The sequence below is a fragment of the Podarcis melisellensis genome, assembly GCF_964234715.1.
Source record: "Podarcis melisellensis genome assembly, chromosome: 1".
NCBI classification, from domain to species: Eukaryota; Metazoa; Chordata; class Lepidosauria; order Squamata; family Lacertidae; genus Podarcis; species Podarcis melisellensis.
The window spans coordinates 124385923-124407250 of NC_138528.1; the positions used below are offsets into that span (position 1 = coordinate 124385923).

Here is a 21328-nt window from a genome sequence, read left to right on the forward strand (position 1 = left end):
CTTAAAAATGAATTTCATGAGGTCTTTACCATGCTAAGAGAGAGAGAGATTATTATCATTCTTGGCAAGGCCTTGCTCTTACATAGTTGCTCTTTTACAACCTATAGCCAAATATTGTTCCTATTCCCCTTTCTGCTTTTCCAGAAAGATTTGCTAAATAAGCCAGCATGTTGCAAGGAGAGTTGCCGGTGGCTGTCTCTCCTCGCTTAATGGTTTTAACCTCAGTAGATTTTGAATTATGGTGCTGGAGGAGACTCCTGAGAGTCCCATGGACTGCAAGAAGATCAAACCTCTCCATTCTTAAGGAAATCAGCCCTGAGTGCTCACTGGAAGGACAGATCCTGAAGCTGAGGCTCCAATACTTTGGCCACCTCATGAGAAGAGAAGACTCCCTAGAGAAGACCCTGATGTTGGGAAAGATGGAGGGCACAAGGAGAGGGGACGACGGAGGATGAGATGGTTGGACATGAGTTTGACCATCCTGAGTTTGACCAAACTGCGGGAGGCAGTGGAAGACAGGAGTGCCTGGCTTGCTCTGGTCCACGGGGTCACGAAGAGTCGGACATGACTAAACAACAACAAAGATTTAATCCTGGAATAAGTTAAGAGGGAACACTACACAAGGCTATGTAATAGTGCAGTACAGTCATACCTCGGGTTACAGACGCTTCAAGTTGCGCGTTTTCGGGTTGTGCACTGCGCCAAACCCGGAAGTACCGGAACGGGTTACTTCCGGGTTTCGGCACTCGCGAAGAAGTGCTAAATAGGGCTTTGCGCATGTGCAGACGTGCTGGATCGTGACCTGCGAGTGCGCAGACGCGGTGCTGCGGGTTGCGAACGTTCCTCTCACACGGATCAGGTTCACAACCTGAGCGTCCCCTGTATTTGCTCTTCTCTGTCCAGAAAGAAGTTCTGGAGAGTTGTTTTTACTAGTTTTCTTGAGGTTGGGGGAGAATGGGTGAGCTGGGGGGTGATCATTACACGCTTGGAGGGCATTTAGAATGGCGTAAGGGATTTGGAAGGAAGGGACGCGGGTGGCGCTGTGGGTTAAACCACAGAGCCTAGGTCTTGCCGATCAGAAGGTCGTCGGTTCGAATCCCCATGATGGGGTGAGCTCCCGTTGCTCGGTCCCTGCTCCTGCCAACCTAGCAGTTCAAAAGCACATCAAAGTGCAAGTAGATAAATAGGTACCGCTCCGACAGGAAGGTAAACAGCATTTCCATGCGCTGCTCTAGTTCGCCAGAAGCGGCTGTCATGCTTGCCACATGACCCGGAAGCTGTCTGCAGAGAAACACCGGCTCCCTCGGCCAATAAAGCCAGATGAGCACCGCAACCCCAGAGTCGGTCACGACTGGACCTAAGGGTCAGGGGTCCCTTTACCTTTAAGGGATTTGGAACAGTATAAAAATGTTCAAATGTACAGATTTAGAAGGAATACCACAGTAAGCATTGGTGACTATGTTATTGTCTATGTATGTATTGCATGGTGACTATGTATTGCAGGATGCCATAATGGTTGGAAATGTTTTCCAAAGCCTCATTACACATCAAAGAGGTTCAGTCCCAGTGCAGGTTTTATTAGGACTTCAGGTCTAAAACTGAACTATCGTAGTACCCTACTTCAGTTTTCCGTACAAAGCGTATGGGTCTTTCGTGACAGATGTATCAAAGGAAAATGTGACTCCACTTTAAAAATGTAAAGGGTAAAGGGACCCCTGACCATTAGATCCAGTCATGGCCGACTCTGGGGTTGCGGCGCACATCTCGCTTTACTGGCCGAGGGAGCCTGCGTGCAGCTTCCGGGTCATGTGGCCAGCATGACTAAGCCGCTTCTGGCGAACCAGAGCAGCGCACTGAAATGCCGTTTACCTTCCCACCAGAGCGGTACCTATTTATCTACTTGCACTTTGACGTGCTTTCGAACTGCTAGGTTGGCAGGAGCAGGGACCAAGTAACGGGAGCTCACCCCATCATGGGGATTCGAACCGCCGACCTTCTGATCGGCTAGTCCTAGGCTCTGTGGTTTAACCCACAGCGCCACCCACATCCCTCCCTTTATTTCCATTAAAAACACAGGCCACGGCAGCTTTGGTTTTTTATTAGATGATCGGGCTGTGTGTGACTTTCTTCATTTCTATCTCTATGTCAAACACAGCCAGTACAAAATGAATTCATTTTTCTTTCTCCACTTACTTGGGCACCACTTACAGGAAAGTCACATATATTACCTGCAGGCTGGATAGCCAGAGTACAGCTGGAAGGTCACTCCCATCAATTTCAGTTGCTCTCCTTAACACATGGCCCCACCTTTGTGAGATGACAATCTCAAAGAAAGAAGGCAAGATCTAGCTGTGGTGTTAACACTATCGTTTATGAATTTGGAAGCAAATTACTATGCAAAGTCCCTGCTATTCTTATAATCATTTTCAGTCTTGAATCCAGTTTTCTGTGAGGCATAAAATAAACCATACATTCGGATATGGAGGTGACTTCTGGGTTCTTTTAAACATGCCGTCTGAATCCATAAATATTCTTCATCCAAATGCAGAGGTGATATTTCTTTCAGGAATATCTTGCCAGTATATTACTTCATCTCTCAGGGTTTTTTTACCCAAATAAGGAGAAGGTAACTGCTCCTGGAAAGAATTTAATTAGTCCTTAATGCACATCTTGGGCATACTGCTTAAAGTAGTAGAAAGAGCCCTCACTTCTCCCTCTCTGTTTCCCTAATCATCTTAAAGAGAAAGGCCCTGAAAATGAAAGTGTCTGAGCAATAAACCAAAATTAGAAGTTTGCTTTCCCCCTTACGTTTGCAAAACGTATTGACAATTTGAACTAGGTTCATGTTGACGTACCACAAATGGCTTCCTAGCCTTTCATGCCAAAGCTGTAGGATCTACAGAAGGTGATTTTGACCCTTAAAACCATTTTGGCTCATTCTCTCTGTAAATATCATCGGAACGTTTCTTGAGCACTGCGGCTTAGTAATGCTGGCCACTTGACCCGGAAGCTGTACGCCGGCTCCCTCGGCCAATAAAGCGAGATGAGCGCTGCAACACCAGAGCCAGCCACGACTGGACCTAATGGTCAGGGGTCCCTTTACCTTTACTGTGGGTGGTGCTGTGGTCTAAACCACTGAGCCTAGGGCTTGCCGATCAGAAGGTTGGCGGTTCGAATCCCTGCGACGGAGTGAGCTCCCGTTGTTTAGTCCCAGCTCCTGCCCACCTAGCAGTTCGAAAGCACGTCAATTTGCAAGTAGATAAATAGGCACCGCTCTGGCGGGAAGGTAAATGGCATTTCCATGCACTGCTCTGGTTCGCCAGAAGCGGCTTAGTCATGCTGGCCACATGACCCAGAAGCTGTCTGCGGACAAACGCCGGCTCCCTCGGCCTATAGATTGAGATGAGCACGCAACCCCAGAGTCATCTGCAACTGGACCTAACGGTCAGGGGTACCTTTACCTTTATTGTGGGTGAACAAGGGAAAGGAAGGCCTCTGAATGGTGTGGGGCTTTATTGGTTTTAGGGCTTTGGCCTTCTATAAGGTTCCCTTTCCCCAACTTTAATTTTATTTTTGCAACATAGAAGACTAGCCACATAAGCCTAGTGACGGTTATACCTCCGGAGTGATGGGCTCATCCTATTACAAGGGCACACATGGCTGCGAAGTTACAGAGGAGACCCTGGAACTGCAAAATAGATTAATCAGGAGAGAATGCATATGTAATTTAAGCTGGGGAAGTTAGCAGGTGCACTGAGAAGTAGGAATTTAAAACACCAGTCCTCTCCTTGTACCAAGATTCCAGTATAAATCCCCGCAGTAAATATATTCTCTCCTTTTTATAGCAAAACACCCACTGCCAATGGTAATGAGTAAATGCTCACTGGGAAGGCGAGACTCAGGAGGAGCAGAAAATAGCAGCTAATATAAACGCTTGCAGTGGAGTCTGTTGCTAGTCATGCAGATCACACATTCATCATGGACTGCCTTTGGATGATGTTCCATTTGAATGCATTTGGATTAGTGACCTACCCGCCCCCCCCCAACAATTAGTGGTGATGGAACTAGGGAGGTATGTGGGATTTCCTCATCCAACTTTGCCAACAATCTGGCTTGTATCATCTATGACCCATTACGTTGAATGCTGCCCTACCAACAACAACATACAGTGGTGCCTCGCAAGACGAAATTAATTCGTTCTGCAAGTCTCTTCGTCTTGCGAGTTTTTCATCTTGCGATGCACGGTTTTCCATAGGAATGCATTGAAAATCAATTAATGCGTTCCTATGGAAACCGCCTTCCCCCGACCTCTTCTGGCGGGCGGCATTTTAAAATCGCCCGGGACAGCGGAGGACTTCTCCGCTGTCCGGGGCGATTTAAAAGCCCCTGGGAAGGCAGGCAGGGGGGACAAAGACTTTTGCCCCCCGCCTGCCTTCAGAAGAGGTCCAGGACAGGCTTCGCGGACCTCTCCGCAAGCAGTGGGAGCGCGCCTTGCGGAGAGTTGCCAGCGCGCCCAGGCTTCGCGGCCCCACCGCCCGGCTTCGGGACATCGTTCCGAAGCCGGGCGGCAGGGGGAGGCTTTCCCGCCCCGCCGCCCGGCATCGGGACGATGCCCCGAAGCCGGGCGGCGGGGGGAGGCGTTCCTGCCCCGATGCCGGGAGGCGGGGGGAGGCTTTCCCGCCCCGAAGCCGAGCGGCGGGGGGAGGCGTTCCTGCCTCGCCGTCCGGCATCGGGGCATCGTTCCGATGCCGGGCGGCGGAGGGAGGATTTCCCGCCCCGCCGCCCGGCATCGGGGCATCCTTCCGAAGCCCGGCGGCGGGAGGAGGTGTCCCCGCCCCGCCGCCAGGCTTCGGAGGAGGTCCGAGGACAGCGGGGAAGACGCGCTGCGCTTCCCCACTGTCCCGGAGATTTCCCTATGGGCTGTCGTCTTGCAAAGCAAGCCCATAGGGAAATTCGTCTTGCGACGCGCCTCCAAAACGGAAAACCCTTTCGTCTAGCGGGTTTTCCGTCTTGCGAGGCGTTCGTCTTGCGAGGTACCATTGTACTGTGGACCTGCTATAGACTTGACAACCCCATTGAGGTCCTCTATTAATACATAGCTGTCAACCGTCCCTTATTTGGCGGGAAAGTCCCTTATCCCAGCGCTGTGTTCCGCTGATGTCCCTTATTGATGATGTCCCTTAAATTTCCCGGGTTTCAAAGAAAGCAGCTCCTCTCCCTCCCTCCCTGCCGGCCAGGGAGGAGGGAGGCTCCAACTGTGTTGCTTGGCTGCGTTGCTCACCCAATAAGGAGTCTAAGAACGACTGGGGGGTGGAGCTTGCATGCCTTGCGCAGATCAAATTGGCTGCATTGCCCGGGGACTCGCCTTTGCTCAGCGCTTCCCAGTGGAAGGTTGATGGTGGTTTTCCTTGCCTCATCCCCTTTGCCAGGTTGCTGCGCTGTGGGAACCACCGCTTGAGGCTTCATTTGGCTGCTGGCTGGGCTTTCTGTCTTTGGCTCAGAGGGGCTCAGAAGCTGAAACGGAAAATCCCTTATTTTGGCTGCTGATCCCTTATTTTTGAGGCTTATTTTCAAATCTGTAAGTTGACAGCTATGTGTTAATAGTCAGAGGCCTCCGTTTGGGTTGGTCGATCACAAGTTGTACAAGCTGGTGTTGCCTCCTGATCTGTAAGGCCTCTGCCTTCCTCCCTGGAGACCACTCCTCCACTTCCTTGAACTAACCTTGTTTTTGCTAGAGCACAGGTCTTTCATTCCTTGTATGTGGTCACTAGACATCTCCATGGAGTTTGCCTTTTATGTTAATACAAAAGGCTCATGCTGGTGTGATTTACATAATTAGGTAGCCAAAACTGTGCAAACATTTCTGAAGGTTAAATGCAGGTACTCTGCCATCCATGCAGAACCATGAAATAAATTTTACCGGTGATTTTTGATTCTTTCAGGTATGGCAGGCAGGTGCAGCTATGACAATATATTGCTGAGCACAATTCTTGGTTGCGACTGCATCCTTTCAAAAACTTGTAAATGTCTCTGACTGTATTCCTGAAACTTAGTACTGTATATAAAAGCTAAAAATAATGTGTATTATTTTTAACAGAATTCATGTACAGTGGTACCTCAGGTTAAGTACTTAATTCGTTCTGGAGGCCCGTTCTTAACCTGAAACTGTTCTTAACCTGAAGCACCACTTTAACTAATGGGGCCTCCTGCTGCTGCCGCACTGCTGGAGCATGATTTCTGTTCTCATCCTGAAGCAAAGTTCTTAACCCAAGGTACTATTTCTGGGTTAGCGGAGTCTGTAACCTGAAGTGTATGTAACCTGAAGCGTATGTAACCCAAGGTACCACTGTAGTTAATTCCCCACTGAGTATATGTTCCTGCATTGATTCCCTTGTGACTGGGAAAATTAGGAAGTACGTGGTAAACTACATTGTGAGTAGTAGTTTTATCATAATCTGGGTTAGAAATATAAAGTTTTAATTAAACTCAGTGTAACACCTTAATAGGCATTACGGACCGTGAATCTCCTTATTTCACAAAAAGCTTACACATTTTGGGCATCAGATTGTGATTTGTGAACCACTAGTGGTCTGCGGTGTGATGCTGTGGGTTAAACCACAGAGCCTAGGACTTGCTGATCAGAAGGTCAGCGGTTCGAATCCCCACAACAGGGTGAGCTCCCGTTGCTCGGTCCCTGCTCCTGCCAACCTAGCAGTTCGAAAGCACGTCAAAAGTGCAAGTAGATAAATAGGTATCACTCTGGCAGGAAGGTAAACGGCGTTTCTGTGCACTGCTCTGGTTCGCTAGAAGTGGCTTAGTCATGCTGGCCACATGACCCGGATGTTGTACACCGGCTCCCTCGACCAGTAAAGCAAGATGAGGGCCACAACCCCAGAGTTGGCCACGACTGAACCTAATGGTCAGGGGTCCCTTTACCTTTACTATAGACAAGGACAAGGATTGTGTTATAAGTGTTGTGTCCACAATTCATGAGGTGCTCAGCAATGAGTGTTCTGGTGTGTGTGTGTTTGTGTGTGTGTGTGTGAGAGAGAGAGAGATGTTTCATGCTCCATTGACCTGTATACACCTTGCCCAATTTAAGAGTTCACTTGGTGTGGTCACGGTGACATTTCACTGGGGCAAAAAGTGCAATGCGTCCCTTTTAAATACTTGTCCTCTCTCTGTTGTTGTTGTGACCATGCTGTGTTGGACTCAGGGACCTGATTCAGACATGTATTCCCCATTTGTGAAAAGGCTCCATCAGCCACCATACCAATTGGGACTTTTGCCCCTGTGCATGTGGCTGTTGTGCTACAAGCGTGGTCTCTACTACAAGGAAAGCTCAGATAAGTGGATAAAACCTTTCCTCCATTTTAACTCTGTTTGACAAGCTCTAATTGCAAAGGGCTGCAGCATATCACCAGCCGCACTTGGTGCAAATGCAAGATTGCGGAGGTTTGATGATCTGAGACAAGGCTTAGGTCTTGTGTGGGAAGAAGGAAAGGCACACAGATGTGTGAGATCCGGCGCTCAAAGTTTCTTGAGAGTTTCCTGAGGGTTTTTCTCTGAAATTTTGAGAAGAAATCTTTACGAGGAGTTGGGTGTGTGTGTGTGTGTGTGTCAGTAATATTGTTAACAGCTGAGGGCGATAAGAGCATCAGTCCCGCTTTGCAGCTTGGACCCAGGTGCAAAAGTGGAACCTCAGGGTTTCTGTACTACATTTTATGTTATTTACAATAGTGATAAATTGATTTCATGTGTTCGGTTTTGAATAACTAGAGGCCTTTAAGAGATAGCACCAAGCAGAACGATAGGATGGCAGCTTCTCATTGACTCTATTTCTGCCCTGTAACACAGTATAGCCATTGACTATGGCTTGAATGCATTCAGTCGTTGAATACAGCGCTCATAATCCCTGATCATTGGCCATGCTGGCTGGGGCTGATGGGAGTTGGAGTTCAGCAATCACTGGAGGAGCACAGGTTTCTCACCCCTGCATTAATGTAGTTAACAATTTCATGACTTGCATGAAATCCTGTCAATTACAGTTCACAGCAGTCAGTCTAGAAATACCCGGTCTTGATATTTTAGTAAATTTCCATATTGAAAATTTTGCATACAGGCAAACCTCATGTTGTGTTAGGTTCATGTTGCGTCTTTTCGGCTTGCAAACGCGGCAAACCCAGAAGTGTATACTTCCGGGTTTCGCTGCGCATGTGTGAACAGAAGTGCTCTATTGTTCCGCGCGCATGCGCAGAAGCGGCGCTCTAGTTACAGACTTTTCTGTGAATGGCACCCCGAAACGGATCAAGTCCATAACTAGAGGTACCACTGTATTTATGTTCATCCAGAAGGTAAAATGAATGTGTATACAGCCGTACCTCGGAAGTTGAACGCCTTGTGAGTCGAACATTTTTGCTCCCCAACACCGCAAACCCAGAAGTGAGTGTTCCAGTTTGCAAACGTTCTTTGGAACCCAAACATCCAATGCAGGTTACGATTGGCTGCAGGAGCTTCCCGCAGCCAATCGGAAGCCGCGCCTTGGTTTCTGAACATTTTGGAAGTCGAACGGACTTGTGGAACAGATTCTGTTCGACTTCCGAGGTACGACTGTATTGCTAGGTCCTGGGGGAGAACGAACAGGATTGGAACCCCGCTGTGTAAAAATGTAACAGTGACTGCACAAGATCCCCCCAAGAGAATAACTTTGCTGCAGTTCACGAATAACCCAGAGCCAGCTGCTGAGCTTTTCGATGTACATTTTCTATACTGTTGCTTGAAACTTTTGCTAGGAGTGGAATGGCGGAGAAAAGACAAAATGGGATTTGTAGTCTCAGCTGAACACCAGCGCAACTCTTTTTCAGGGATTTGTTTGTTCTGAGTACATCTGATCCCTGCAGTGTATTTGGCCAGAGGTTTTGTGGGGAGCTGTGAAGGTCTCCTGCCTGCAGGTGATTGCAAGCTGGGCAGTTTGCAAGGTGGTGGTTTCCTGGTTTCAGCATTGAGGCATCCTGGGATGAAAAGTTACTACTTCCAAAAAAATTGTATGAATGTTAAGTAAGATGTAAGATTAGCAACAAAACGGCACCAACAAATTAGTTAAAAGGAATTTGAAGATAAATGTAACTAAAAGAAATGATAAATTTTGGATAAATACTATGTTAAAACTAAGTTTGTAAAAGTCGGGAACTAAGTTATCTAAAATTGGGGATAGAATATTGGAAAATTATATTACAAGAATTGAAATAAGGTAATAAATTGCTGGGTAAAGTTCGAGATTTTGGAATGCAGGAACGAGAGCCGTGAGGAAGTCCAAAGAGGTGAACGAAATGTGGATATTGAAAAATTATATGTTATCTTATATGCTTTTTTATTGTTTAAACAAAAATTCTTAATAAAAATTATTTTTTTTAAAAAAAAAGTTACTACTTCCGTGGCTAAATTAGATGTGGCACTAAATACCTGGCTTCCCCTGAAAATGGCATCTGTTTTTTCTTTCCCCTCAGTAACATCTGGTAGAACTGAGGCTGCTAGTGGTGTTATTGCAAAGGGCTTAAGTTTACAACGCTGTGTTGGAGTCATGCGAGTCTACGACGCACATGAGCTGTAGTATTGTTTATAATTTCTCTATGGCTTTGCGGTGCCCAAAGTGTGTGAACACATCTTACTTAATGACTTAGGTCTGCATGGGGACCAGGCAGCTTAATGGGCAAATAAGGAGATTAGTCTTGACATATCTCATTAAGCTGTGGTGCACACATTCTTGGTGTGAAAGAAAACTGTCCGCTTGCAAAATAATCTCTACATTTGAATCTTGTTAGAACTGGTGTTCTTTATGACTCCCCTCTCCCCTCTCATTGAATGTAGGGCAAATTGACACCAGGTGTTCTCAGAGATGGTATGAGATTGGTTTTACGGCATGAGTCCAGTGCAGAATTACGTCTTGAAAGGTTTTTAATAAAAGCTCAGTTATGTGTTGCTGCTTTCCATTCAATTACTTTTTCTTCCCCCCCCCCCACACGCTAAGATTTGAACCCCAAATTCTTTCCTCCGCAAAATGACTAGTTACAGCTAGTCCAAGACATTTTGGTGCCTGAGGCAGAGATCAGGATGTTGCCTTCCCCCATCCCATGTGCAAAGGCCAACTACATTGGCAATTGCTTCAATGCTGGTGATGCGACAGTGGCCTCTACTGTACAAGAGGGCAGCAATGTAGCTGAGGGGACACAGGGCACACTGCCCAATACAGCTCTGTCTGCCCCCTATCTGTCTGCCTAAGGAAGCTGCTTCTCTCTGCCTAATGACAGAGCCGGCCTTGCGTTTGCATTCTTCTTTATTTGTGTTTTGGGTTTGCCATTGAAGGGAGGGGAGGGAGACTCAATTCTCAGTACAGTGGTACCTCGGGTTAAGAACTTAATTCGTTCTGGAGGTCTGTTCTTAACCTGAAACTGTTCTTAACCTGAGGTACCACTTTAGCTAATGGGGTCTCCCGCTGCCGCTGCACAATTTCTGTTCTCATCCTGAAGCAAAGTTCTTAACCCGAGGTACTATTTCTGGTTAGCAGAGTCTGTAACCTGAAGCATCTGTAACCTGAAACGTCTGTAACCCGAGGTATCACTGTAGATTCTGTTGAGTTGTAGAGGACCAAGTAAGTGGGCTGCAAGTGGCTGGCAAGATAGAGGAGCTTGTGCTCTTCTTTGCTTTCTCTCATTTTCGCCTTTTGGGGAAAGATAAAGCACAACATTTGGCGATACAAAATTTATTATACATTCCCCCACATCCACCAGTTGCGATGGGTCTTAGTGGGTGTCCTTGACCCATGTGTTAAGGGTGTTTTGCTAATTAAGGAATAGCTGCCACTGGGGAATGCCAAAAATGGATAGGATGGCTGGATGCAGAAGCTATCGGTAAGAGATCTCCCTGTGTTGTTGGTGCTTGGGGCTGCATTAACAGGTTTTTGTCATTGTAGTTTTTCTTGTGGGTTTAGGTGCTGAATGTTCCTCATTCTATCAGAGCCCTGATGTAAAAATTTGGCTTTGGTTTTTGCTCCCCATGGGACTCTTGAGTCCCCTAAGTCCATCATTGGTCAGAGAAGAATGGATGGAGGCAGGATCCAGTTGAAAGCAAGGCCGATATTTATTTTTCCGTTGCATTGCAACAGAGTTCCCTCCCCTCCTTCAAAGGAGGGAGTGACACTGAACAAAAGTGTGCAGGAACCTTTAAAGACTTTTAACACTGCCCAACCCCCTTAGTCAAAGACCACCCCAAAATCATCATACATACATCATAGGAGCTGGTCTACAGCAGAAATCCTGTCTGCCAGGATACCTGATAATGGTCAAAATGGCTTCAGGATTGCTCTCCTGTACTATTTCAGGCATGTGGTTTATATCATGGGTAGGCAAACTAAGGCCTGGGGGCCGGATTCAGCCCAATCGACTTCTAAATCCGGCCTGCGGACGGTCCAGGAATCAGCGTGTTTTTACATGAGTGGAATGTGTGTTTTTATTTAAAATGCATCTCTGGGTTATTTGTGGGGTCTGCCTGGTGTTTTTACATGAGTAGAATGTGATTTTCTTTAAATGCATCTCTGGGTTATTTGTGGGGCATAGGAATTCATTCTTTTTTTCCTTTTCAAAATATAGTTTGGCCCCCCACAAGGTCTGAGGGACAGTGGACCGGCCCCCTGCTGAAAAGTTTGCTGACCCCTGGTTTATATATTTAGATACTGTATGTGTGCATTTATGAATATTTATTCTATATTTGAGATCTTAAAATTCTTATAACGGCCCCAAGTAAATAGCGGAACTGTGTTGCAAGATCACACTTGCAGCTGTTGCTCACAAATTTTCTCTCAAAGGCAAACATTCTCCATGATGTCTGTAGCACAAAGCATGGAAAGCTGGTTTGCTGGAAACTTGCTAGTCTTTTTAATGCCCTTTGCAACTCTGAGGAAGAGGTGGGGAGGGAGGAGATTGATCAAGAACTGAGTCAGCTTCGCCACAGAGTCTGAGGTGACCCTCACCACATATGGCTTAACAGAGCAACCATATAGGATATTTTCAAATTATAGCTATACGTCAGCCGGGTGCTTCCTGGGTATGCTGTTCTTAAAACCACATTGCACCCATTTGCTATTAAATTTCAAAATTAAAAGCTTGTCGAAGAGGTTTATAGGGTGTTGTAGTCTTCTTACAAGGGGCGCGGGTGGCGCTGTGGGTTAAACCACAGAGCCTAGGACTTGCTGATCAGAAGGTCGGCGGTTTGAATCCCCGCGACGGGGTGAGCTCCCGTTGCTCGGTCCCTGCTCCTGCCACCCTAGCAGTTCAAAAGCACGTCAAAGTGCAAGTAGATAAATAGGTACCACTCCAGCGGGAAGGTAAACGGCGTTTCCGTGCACTGCTCTGGTTCGCCAGAAGCGGCGTAGTCATGCCAGCTCCCTCTGTATGCCAGCTCCCTCGGCCAATAAAGCGAGATGAGCGCCGCAACCCCAGAGTCGGCCACGACTGGACCTAATGGTCAGGGGTCCCTTTATCTTTTCTAGTCTTCTTACAATCAAGTCAGTGGGTGGGTTCCTCAAGTGGGGGCATCAAACCTTTAAAGCACATGGCTCCCACAAAGAATCCTGGGAACTGTAGTTTACCTCTCACAGAGCTACAACTCCCAGCACCCTGAGCAAACCACAGTTCCCAGGATTCTGTGCAGGAAGTCGTCTGCTTTCCGTGTAAGGTGTTCGCTGTCCCCAGTTTACATTTCCATGACCCCTGTGAGTAAGACACTAGTAGGACACTTCAAAATGGCTGCCGTACATTAACTTTTTATGTGAGCCGATTGTTGAGTTTTCTGGATTTCTAACAACTGAGCTCAAGCCTGTGTACATTAAACTTACGATAAATCTCTCCACTTCTATTCATTTCCTGCCTAAATGTGTTATGCTTAAGGAATAAGCAGAAACTGTATTCTCCCAAATTGCTGCCATTTGGAGATTGGGATAAGTAGAGAGTAGTAGTAGTAGTAGTAGTAGTAGTAGTAGTAATAATAATAATAATAATAATAATAATAATAATAATAATACAGCTGCTTTAATGCTTCAGTCAGTCTTTCTCCGCCTCTGCGCATGCATTTTAAACATGGACTGGTGTTTTGTTTTTGTTTTTTTTAAAAAAAACAATACTGAGAGAAAAGCCATACATATGGCATTAGTGTAAAACTAAAATGCTCAGCTTGTAGTCTTTAGTTAGAGAAAACCTCATTGCGTTAATTTCCTGTTATCACTGAACTAAGCAGAGAAGAGTGAAGCATCGGTTCCTAGTTTCCGGAGTTGAAACATTCTGAAAGAACCATATGTGCCAAATATCTGTGGCCTGGCTTTTAAAAATGTCTGTCAGGTTGCTGCTCAGCTCAGTAGATAAAGGGAAAAAATATAGGGAGTTTAAAAAGAAATTACAGAGAGGAGTGGGTGTTGAGACTTCTTTGGGGAGCGCGGCTTCCAAGAAAAATGAACTTGTCCTATTCACGACAGGATAATTCCCTTCAATATTATTGACAGCTCTTCTAGACTTTGAGATTTGTTTGCTTTACAGTTAGCATGTTACTGGGATTTATGTTTTTTAACTTCTCCATTCTTGGCACTAATCTCAAGTTGCATTCATTATTTGCTTCCATTTATAGCCCACCTTGTGATCAATATTCCAGACTGGTATGAGAAAGAAAAAGCAGAATAAAATTATTGAGATTGAAAGGAAGGTCAATACTGAGCCTCTTTTGTAGAAGGAGGAACAGATAACCACAAACTAACTCACTAAGATAACAGCTGAACTGGGATCTGAATCTACCTTTTCCAAGTCTAGCACTTTACCCAATGAAGTAAATATACATTTTCTGTATCTAAGATATGTAGTCTACTGTTCTCTATTTACTTTTTTATGAGAAAAACAGTGTGTAATCTCTCTCTCTCAGTATACAGAGATCTCTATATAGATATAACTTTAATGAATAATAATAACAATCAGTGCTATTTTTATTGAAAAAGAGGTGCTGGAATTCACCATGAACACCTCCCTTGTTCTCTTATAATGGCAATGGCGCCCAACTGAGAGGTGCCAGAACTGATTTCTGTCACGTTCCGGCTGAAAAAAGTCCTAATAATAATAATAATAATAATAATAATAATAATACCTATACATATGCATTATATCCAAGATTCAGTAGGCTTACAATAAATGAAAAGTTCCTAGATAATGTGTGTGTGTGCCTCTGTTCCTCATGTTCATGTTCATCTTGATATAATTGGCAATTTAATGGAATACCACAGGGTCGTGTCAGAAGTGGTACAAGATATATTCCCTTCCCTTCTCCCTGTGCACTCTTGAAAAGACTGGATGTTTGCAGAAATTGTCTTTGCTCATTTCTTCGGGAGGGTTGGAGGGACTTGGAATGGTGAGGAAGAATAGGAGATCCCCTTGGCACAAGTGCTGCTCTGGCCGGCTGCAACCCATAGTTATTACTATTGTGGAAAAGGAAACAGGATGGAGTTGGCAGCAGGAGCACGCCATTAATGGAAAGGAGCGAAAGTGCCTGAAATGGTCTGGGATTTCCTGCCCCAGTAAATGAATAAAACCTCCAAAACAGCGTCCCGTATTCCCGATTTGTGTAAATGAATCTCGCCTGAGTTTGCAGATTTTGCTGGGTGGGGGGGAGAACCGCTCCCGAGTTAGAGCAACGCATTTTTATAACAACAGGAAGCCCAGGATTAGGGAAGTTAAAGCCTTTTTTTGCCATCGGTCCTATTTCTCAAGAGACTTTCTCAGCCGACACGCTTTCAAACCCAGCAGATGAAAGCCAACTTGACCACAGGGGGATTTCAGTGCAAACGGGCCTTGCCGAGGAGATTTCTTATGCCTTCAGACTGTTGCTGCCTCTCCTGCATCTGGCAAAGCAAGTGGAAAATGTTCTTGTTGGCTTTTAGTGGGTCACTAGAGAGCAAAATGTTTACATCCTACCCTTTAAAAAGAGGAGGTGGAGGGGAGAGAGAGACAGAGAGGTTTCCAGATTGTGTTAATAGACGCAACACAATGCACTTTAGTTAACTGCAATAGTCTGCGCTTGTGAAGAAGGCAAGATTGATGTGATGTGATGTGTATCACAACTCTCTTATTCGCTTCAACTTGCTTTTCCTTTAAACTCTCCGTACCATCCAAAGTTTTACAGAGACACTTTCAAGGATCCATTACCTAAGCACCCCTCCTCATCTTATCTCCTGAACATTGCATTGCATTCATTTTCTCCCTATTAGCCTGTCTTGTGTTGGCTTCTGAATCAGAGTGTTTTGGCGAACTAAACTGTTAGGGTTTGTTTATTTATATTGACTAAACTTATTAAGACAGGAGTGCCTGGCGTGCTCTGGTTCATGGGGTCACAAAGAGTCGGACACGACAAAACGACTCAACAACACAAAACTTACTAGTTCACTGGTCACCCGAAGCTTTCCAAGCAGCTTGCATTATAGAAAAATACACAACAAATGCAAAAATGAGGGGAATCCTATGATACATTAACATTTCAGACATCCTGCAACTTAGGGTTCTAGTTCCTGCTAGTCAGAGTAGGCCTATTGAAATCACTGGGCATGACTAATTTAGGCCTATTAATTTCAGTGGGTCTACTCAATGAGTAGGTCTTAGTTGGCTACAACCCATTGTCTTTTTTTCTTTTTAAACCTACAACAATCTCACAATGAACATGATTGTACACGACTACTTAATAGAGATCAGATGTAGTCTAACCCCTGTGTAAGATTTTTGCAAGCCAAGCAGGACGAATGATTAAAAAAACAGGTTTCTGGAGGGGTGTGTGTGTGTTTGTGTGTTTAAGTAAGAGTTTGGAAACTAGATTTTCATGCTATAGTGTCCCTTTATTTCCTTTTCCTTTTGGATTCTGTTGCCGTCATCCTTCGAAGCTCCTAATAAGGCTGGTAGCTTTAAAAGAGATTAGCAAGAGATTAACAAAGCTGGTGGCTTTAAAAAAAAAGGGGGGGTCGGGAAATCTTGTGAGGAAAGGCCAGCCAAAATGTCCAGTGAAACATTTTCCTGGTGAAGAAAAGTGTCAGTGAGAGGATAATGATTCTCAAGGCCAAAAGACTAGATATCTCAAGAAGGAGGAAAGCAGAGTGTTGTGTTGTTGTCATCGTCAAGGTTGTTTATATTGTGTTTGCTGATAATACTTGGTGGATCATTCTCCTGCCTGGGAAACAAGAAATTGTGGGTGGGGAGAGACCCTGAGTTTTACTCCTTAAAGTGCCTGGGCCATAAATGCTCTGCTTTTCATTATCCAGCTGTTGGAAGAGCAGAATTGACATGGACCGCTTTGGCGGGTGGGCTTTGGCTGTGGGCGTACCTGGTGACATTGGTAGATAGCCATTTTTTAGATTAAAATAAACTCCACAGTGCCTCAGGACGACCAGTGTTGCATTGCTCTGGGGCATACTGGAAAATCCTAAGCAATTTTAAATGCTATTCGTAGTTACCCAGGGAAGGCTATGGGGGATGTTGGAGCCCTAGAGTGCTGGTTGTGGATGGTGAGGCCTGGCAAGGCAAGGGGCAAAATACAGGTTAAACAAGCTGCGTATGTTAGTTATAGTTAGCCCATTCATTTCCCAGGTGAACCTGGGTTGTATTTTAAAAAATAAATTGTACAGTTAAAGGTTCTCATGAGCCCAAAACCATGTATGGTGTCTCCAGCCATTTTCTTCTGGGGGCAGGGGGTGCTGTGTGTGAGAGAGATTTTCCCTGCTTGCGACTTCTCCCCTCAAAATCTCTCCATCCTCTCCTGAGCTGACATTTTGCTTCTGTAAGGTGGATAATGCTGTGGTGGAGATTTGAAGCAAAAAAAGAAGTTGGAGGTAGAAGGATTAAACGCCCCCTCCTTCCTTCTCCCCGTTTTCTGTGTTCAGAAGGACATCCTCCCAAAGCTGCTTAGTTCTGTTTTTGGTTACTGTACTGTACTTCGGATTCTAATTCGTCTTGAATGCTTTATAAATACCTGATTTTCACTGTGCTTTCTTGATCATTTCAATTTTGGCGTGTGAACCGTTTCATTGTGTTGTCACAACCAAGTTGGTATATAAATCATGTCAAATAAATCTCTCTCTCTGTTGTTAAAAGTTTGGAATTAACTGCCCTAAAACATTTTCTTTGAATTTTCTGAGGTCCGCCGCCCCCGCACTTACAGATTTTAGGATTGGAGATGATATTTTAAGAGTGGATCATAATTACATTTATTCCACTCCTTCGCCTATTGAACTACCATAAACTATGGGAGAGGGTTGGAATTGCCATCATGAAAAAGAGTGAGTTGAAAATGGAATGGAAATTCATCTCTGCTCTTTTTCCTTTTCAGAAGTGGCCCACACACTTCAAAAATGCCTATTTTCAGAACCCCACCCGCTTGGTTTGAAAAATGTAGGCCTGTCTTGTTGTCAAAACACACACAGCTCAGTTGTTGCAATTTTCTGTGGCAGGAGAATGGCCAGGTGCCAGGGGGAGAGTGCAGGAATTGGCCTCTGTTTCACCTGGAAACATTAGCAATCCTGAGGGCAAGAGTCTGGTTATACACAGAAAAATGGAAATGAGCCATTTTGAAGCCAAGCTTCTGGCCAAAATTAGCTCAGAAAGCCGAAGGGGAAAATCTGTATTTACTCAGTGTACACCTCTAGCATACTGAGCAACCTGACTGAAGATCTATAATGTTATTTATAGGGCTTCAAGACCTATTATTATGAGGTCTTATTATTAGGCTTGCTCTTTAAGGGCTTAAAGACTTTTGTGTATGTGTAAAGGATGCGTCAGCAAGTAAGCAAAGGCCTGCTATGAACATCATGCTCCCTGTTAGCCAATTTGTGGTTTTAGATTAGGGGGTCAGTGTTACTCCAAGTTAAGCGGTGAGATGAATAGTTACTAGCAGCTTGAGTAAATAACCAGGTTTTAACCAGGCACCAAACTGAATAAGGTTGTTGCCAAGCAAATATCAGATGGGAGGGCATTCCACAAGTGGGGTGCCATCGCAGAGAAGGCCCTGTCCGGTGTCACTAAGTAATGTGTAATACCCAAAGGTGGGACTTTAAGGAGGGACTCCCCAGAAGATTTCAGGACACTCAGGTACCAAGGTGACTTCAGTGATCCACTATATTAGATGACTTTAATTATACATTTTACATCTCTGGGTAATACTGGCCAGATCTGATAGAATGGGGGAAGAGATTTGCCTGTTACAAAGTGGGTCTCAAGCATAAAATTATTTATTTTAAAACAGGTGTAGCACAGCACTGATTGATCATGGCCTCCCAAGCGCCAGCCATCAACTGATAGTGCTTGGGAAGCACTTGATGTCAAATGGCATACAGGTGAAACTCGTAAAATTAGAATATCGTGGAAAAGTTCATTTACTTCAGTAATTCGACTAAAAAGGTGAAACTAATATATGAGATAGACTCATGATATGTCAAGCCTTTATTTGTTATAATTGTGATGATGAAAACCCCAAATTAACAATCTCAGAAAATTACAATATTAAATGAAATCAGGAGAACAAGGATTGCTAATAGGGCAATATTGGACCTCTGAGAAGTAGAAGCATGCCTATGTACTCAGTACTTGGTTTGGGCCCCTTTTGCATCAATTACTGCCTCAATGCGGCATGGCATGGATGCTATCAGCCTGTGGCACTGCTGAGGTGTTATGGAAGACCAGGAAGCTTCAATAGCAGCCTTCAGCTCTTCTACATTGCTCGGTCTCATGTCTCTCATCTTTCTCTTGGCAATGCCCCATAGATTCTCTATGGGGTTCATGTCAGGCGAGTTTGCTGGCCAATCAAGCACAGTACTCCCATGGGCATTGAACCAGGTTTTGGTACTTTTGGGAGTGTGGGCAGGGGCCAAAGTCCTGCTGGAAAATGAAGTCAGCATCCCCATAAAGATCATCTGTGGAAGGAAGCATGAAGTGCTCCAAAATCTCCTGGTAGATTGCTGCGTTGACCCTGGACTTAATGAAGCACAGTGTCACCAGCTGATGACATGGCTCTCCAAATCTCTTTTATGATGAGAGCAGCTTTTGCATCTCATTTGAAAACCAAGGACCCAGAGTCTGGAGGAAGAATGGAGAGGCACACAATGCCAGATGCTTGAAGTCCAGTTTGAAGTTTCCACAGTCTGTGTTGATTAAAAGATGCCTGCTTCTTGGGAGAAAAGCAATGACAAACCTAGACAGCATCTTAAAAAGCAGAGACATCACCTTGCCAGCAAAGGTCTGTATAGTTAAAGCTATGGTTTTCCCAGTAGTGATGTATGGAAGTGAGAGCTGGACCATAAAGGCGGCTGATCGCCGAAGAATTGATGCTTTTGAATTGTGGTGCTGGAGGAGACTCTTGAGAGTCCCATGGACTGCAAGAAGATCAAACCTATTTATTCTGAAGGAAATCAGCCCTGAGTGCTCACTGGAAGGACAGATCCTGAAGCTAAGGCTCAAATACTTTGGGCACCTCATGATAAGAGAAGGCTTTCTGGAAAAGACCCAGATGTTGGGAAAGATTGAGGGCACAAGGAGAAGGGGATGACAGAGGACGAGATGGTTGGACAGTGTTCTCAAAGCCACCAGCATGAGTCTGACCAAACTGCGGCAGGAAGTGGAAGACAGGAGTGCCTGGCGTGCTCTGGTCCATGGGGTCACGAAGAGTCCTAAACGACTAAACAACAACAACTTCTCAGAGGTCCAATATTGCTCTATTTGCAGTCCTTGTTTTGCTGATTTCATTTAATATTCTAATTTCTGAGAATGTTAATTTGGGGTTTTCATCAGCTGTACGCCATAATCATCACAATTATAACAAATAAAAGCTTGACATATCTCGCTTTGCATGTCATGAGTCTATCTCATATATTAGTTTCACCTTTTAAGTCGAATTACTGAAATAAACTAACTTTTCCACGATATTCTAATTTTCCGAGTTTCACCTGTAGGCAAAAATATGTTACCTGATGTCATGAGGGCAGGAGGTGAAATGGCATGTGGGTGGCTTTGCTCATGTGCCAGACTTGGTCCTTGGAGGTGAATGGAGATAAGGATCTGGCGCCCCAGCCAGCTCCCCACCTCTGCTTCATGATCATGCTTTTAAATAAGTTTAACGGATGTTAAGAACCACGGATAGATCTCGCCTCTAAATATAGACTGAAAGGGGCAGCTTGTGGTGAACTCTCGGAGCAGATGTTTCTTTCAGTCTCATCAGTAATAGTTTCCAACTACTGAAGGACCAGCTGCTTAATTATTTCCTGCTTTAGCCATTCACACTATACCCTAGATTCCATGAATGCAACAGCAATGATGTCGGTTTCCTTCCACTGCATAGAAACATATGAACATTGTGTGCGCGCACTTATGGTTGTAAGTGCTGTGCAAAGGCAAATGCTGCTTTTTCTCCGGGGACAGGCTATGAGTTCAAGTGCCCCCTTTCTTAGTAAAGGTAAAGGTACCCCTGCCCGTATGGGCCAGTCTTGCCAGACTCTAGGGTTGTGCGCTCATCTCACTCTATAGGCCAGGAGCCAGCGCTGTCCGCAGACACTTCCGGGTCACGTGGCCAGCGTGACAAGCTGCATCTGGCGAGCCAGCGCAGCACACAGAACGCCGTTTACCTTCCCGCTGGTAAGCGGTCCCTATTTATCTACTTGCACTTAAGGGTGCTTTCGAACTGCTAGGTTGGCAGGCGCTGGGACCGAACGACGGGAGCGCAGCCTGCCGCGGGGATTCGAACCGACGACCATGCTATTGGCAAGTCCTAGGCGCTGAGGTTTTACCCACAGCGCCACCCGCGTCCCTTGCCCCCTTTCTTACTCCAGTGCAAAATCACTCTCCCTTTTCTGGCCTTTGTTAGCAGACAGCCAGGAGAATATGGTATTTAGAGTGCATATATTTTTAAAGTTGCAGAAGGATGTTGACCAGTTTTCAGAAATCTAGCAGGCAGTTATAAAGAACCATTGTTAGCAGCTGAGATAGTAGCGCATAGAGGGTTGTTGGTGTAAGTCAGTCTTGGCCTGTTACAGGGTTCAAGTTGGTTCACAAGATCATTTCACCCAAGCATCAGTTGATGTCACTTGCGATGTCTTATTGTTTCCATTGATGTATTGTATGTTTTGCACTTTCATTGTATATTTATTTTGTATTAATATGGTACAAGGTTGCCGACTGATTTTTTGGGGGGGAAGGATTTGCACTAAAAAGCAGTATATACCATATTTTTCGCTCTATAAGACTCACTTGACCATAAGATGCACCTAGTTTAG

The 21328-nt window shown here is 45.2% G+C and overlaps 1 protein-coding gene across 8 annotated transcripts in view; it reads left to right on the forward strand.

Moving 5' to 3' along the window:
* ANKRD44 (ankyrin repeat domain 44) overlaps window positions 1–21328 on the forward strand; it is a 153796-nt gene that overhangs the window by 39293 nt on the left and 93175 nt on the right. Inside the window, exon 1 of one of the 8 annotated variants that reach the window (XM_081910773.1) lies at window positions 1616–1662. The exons of the other annotated variants lie outside the window; for them this stretch is intronic. The gene's annotated coding sequence lies outside the window, so the exon portion shown is untranslated. Of the gene's footprint in view, window positions 1–1615; window positions 1663–21328 lie in introns of those variants that run through there. 8 annotated transcript variants of the gene reach the window in all.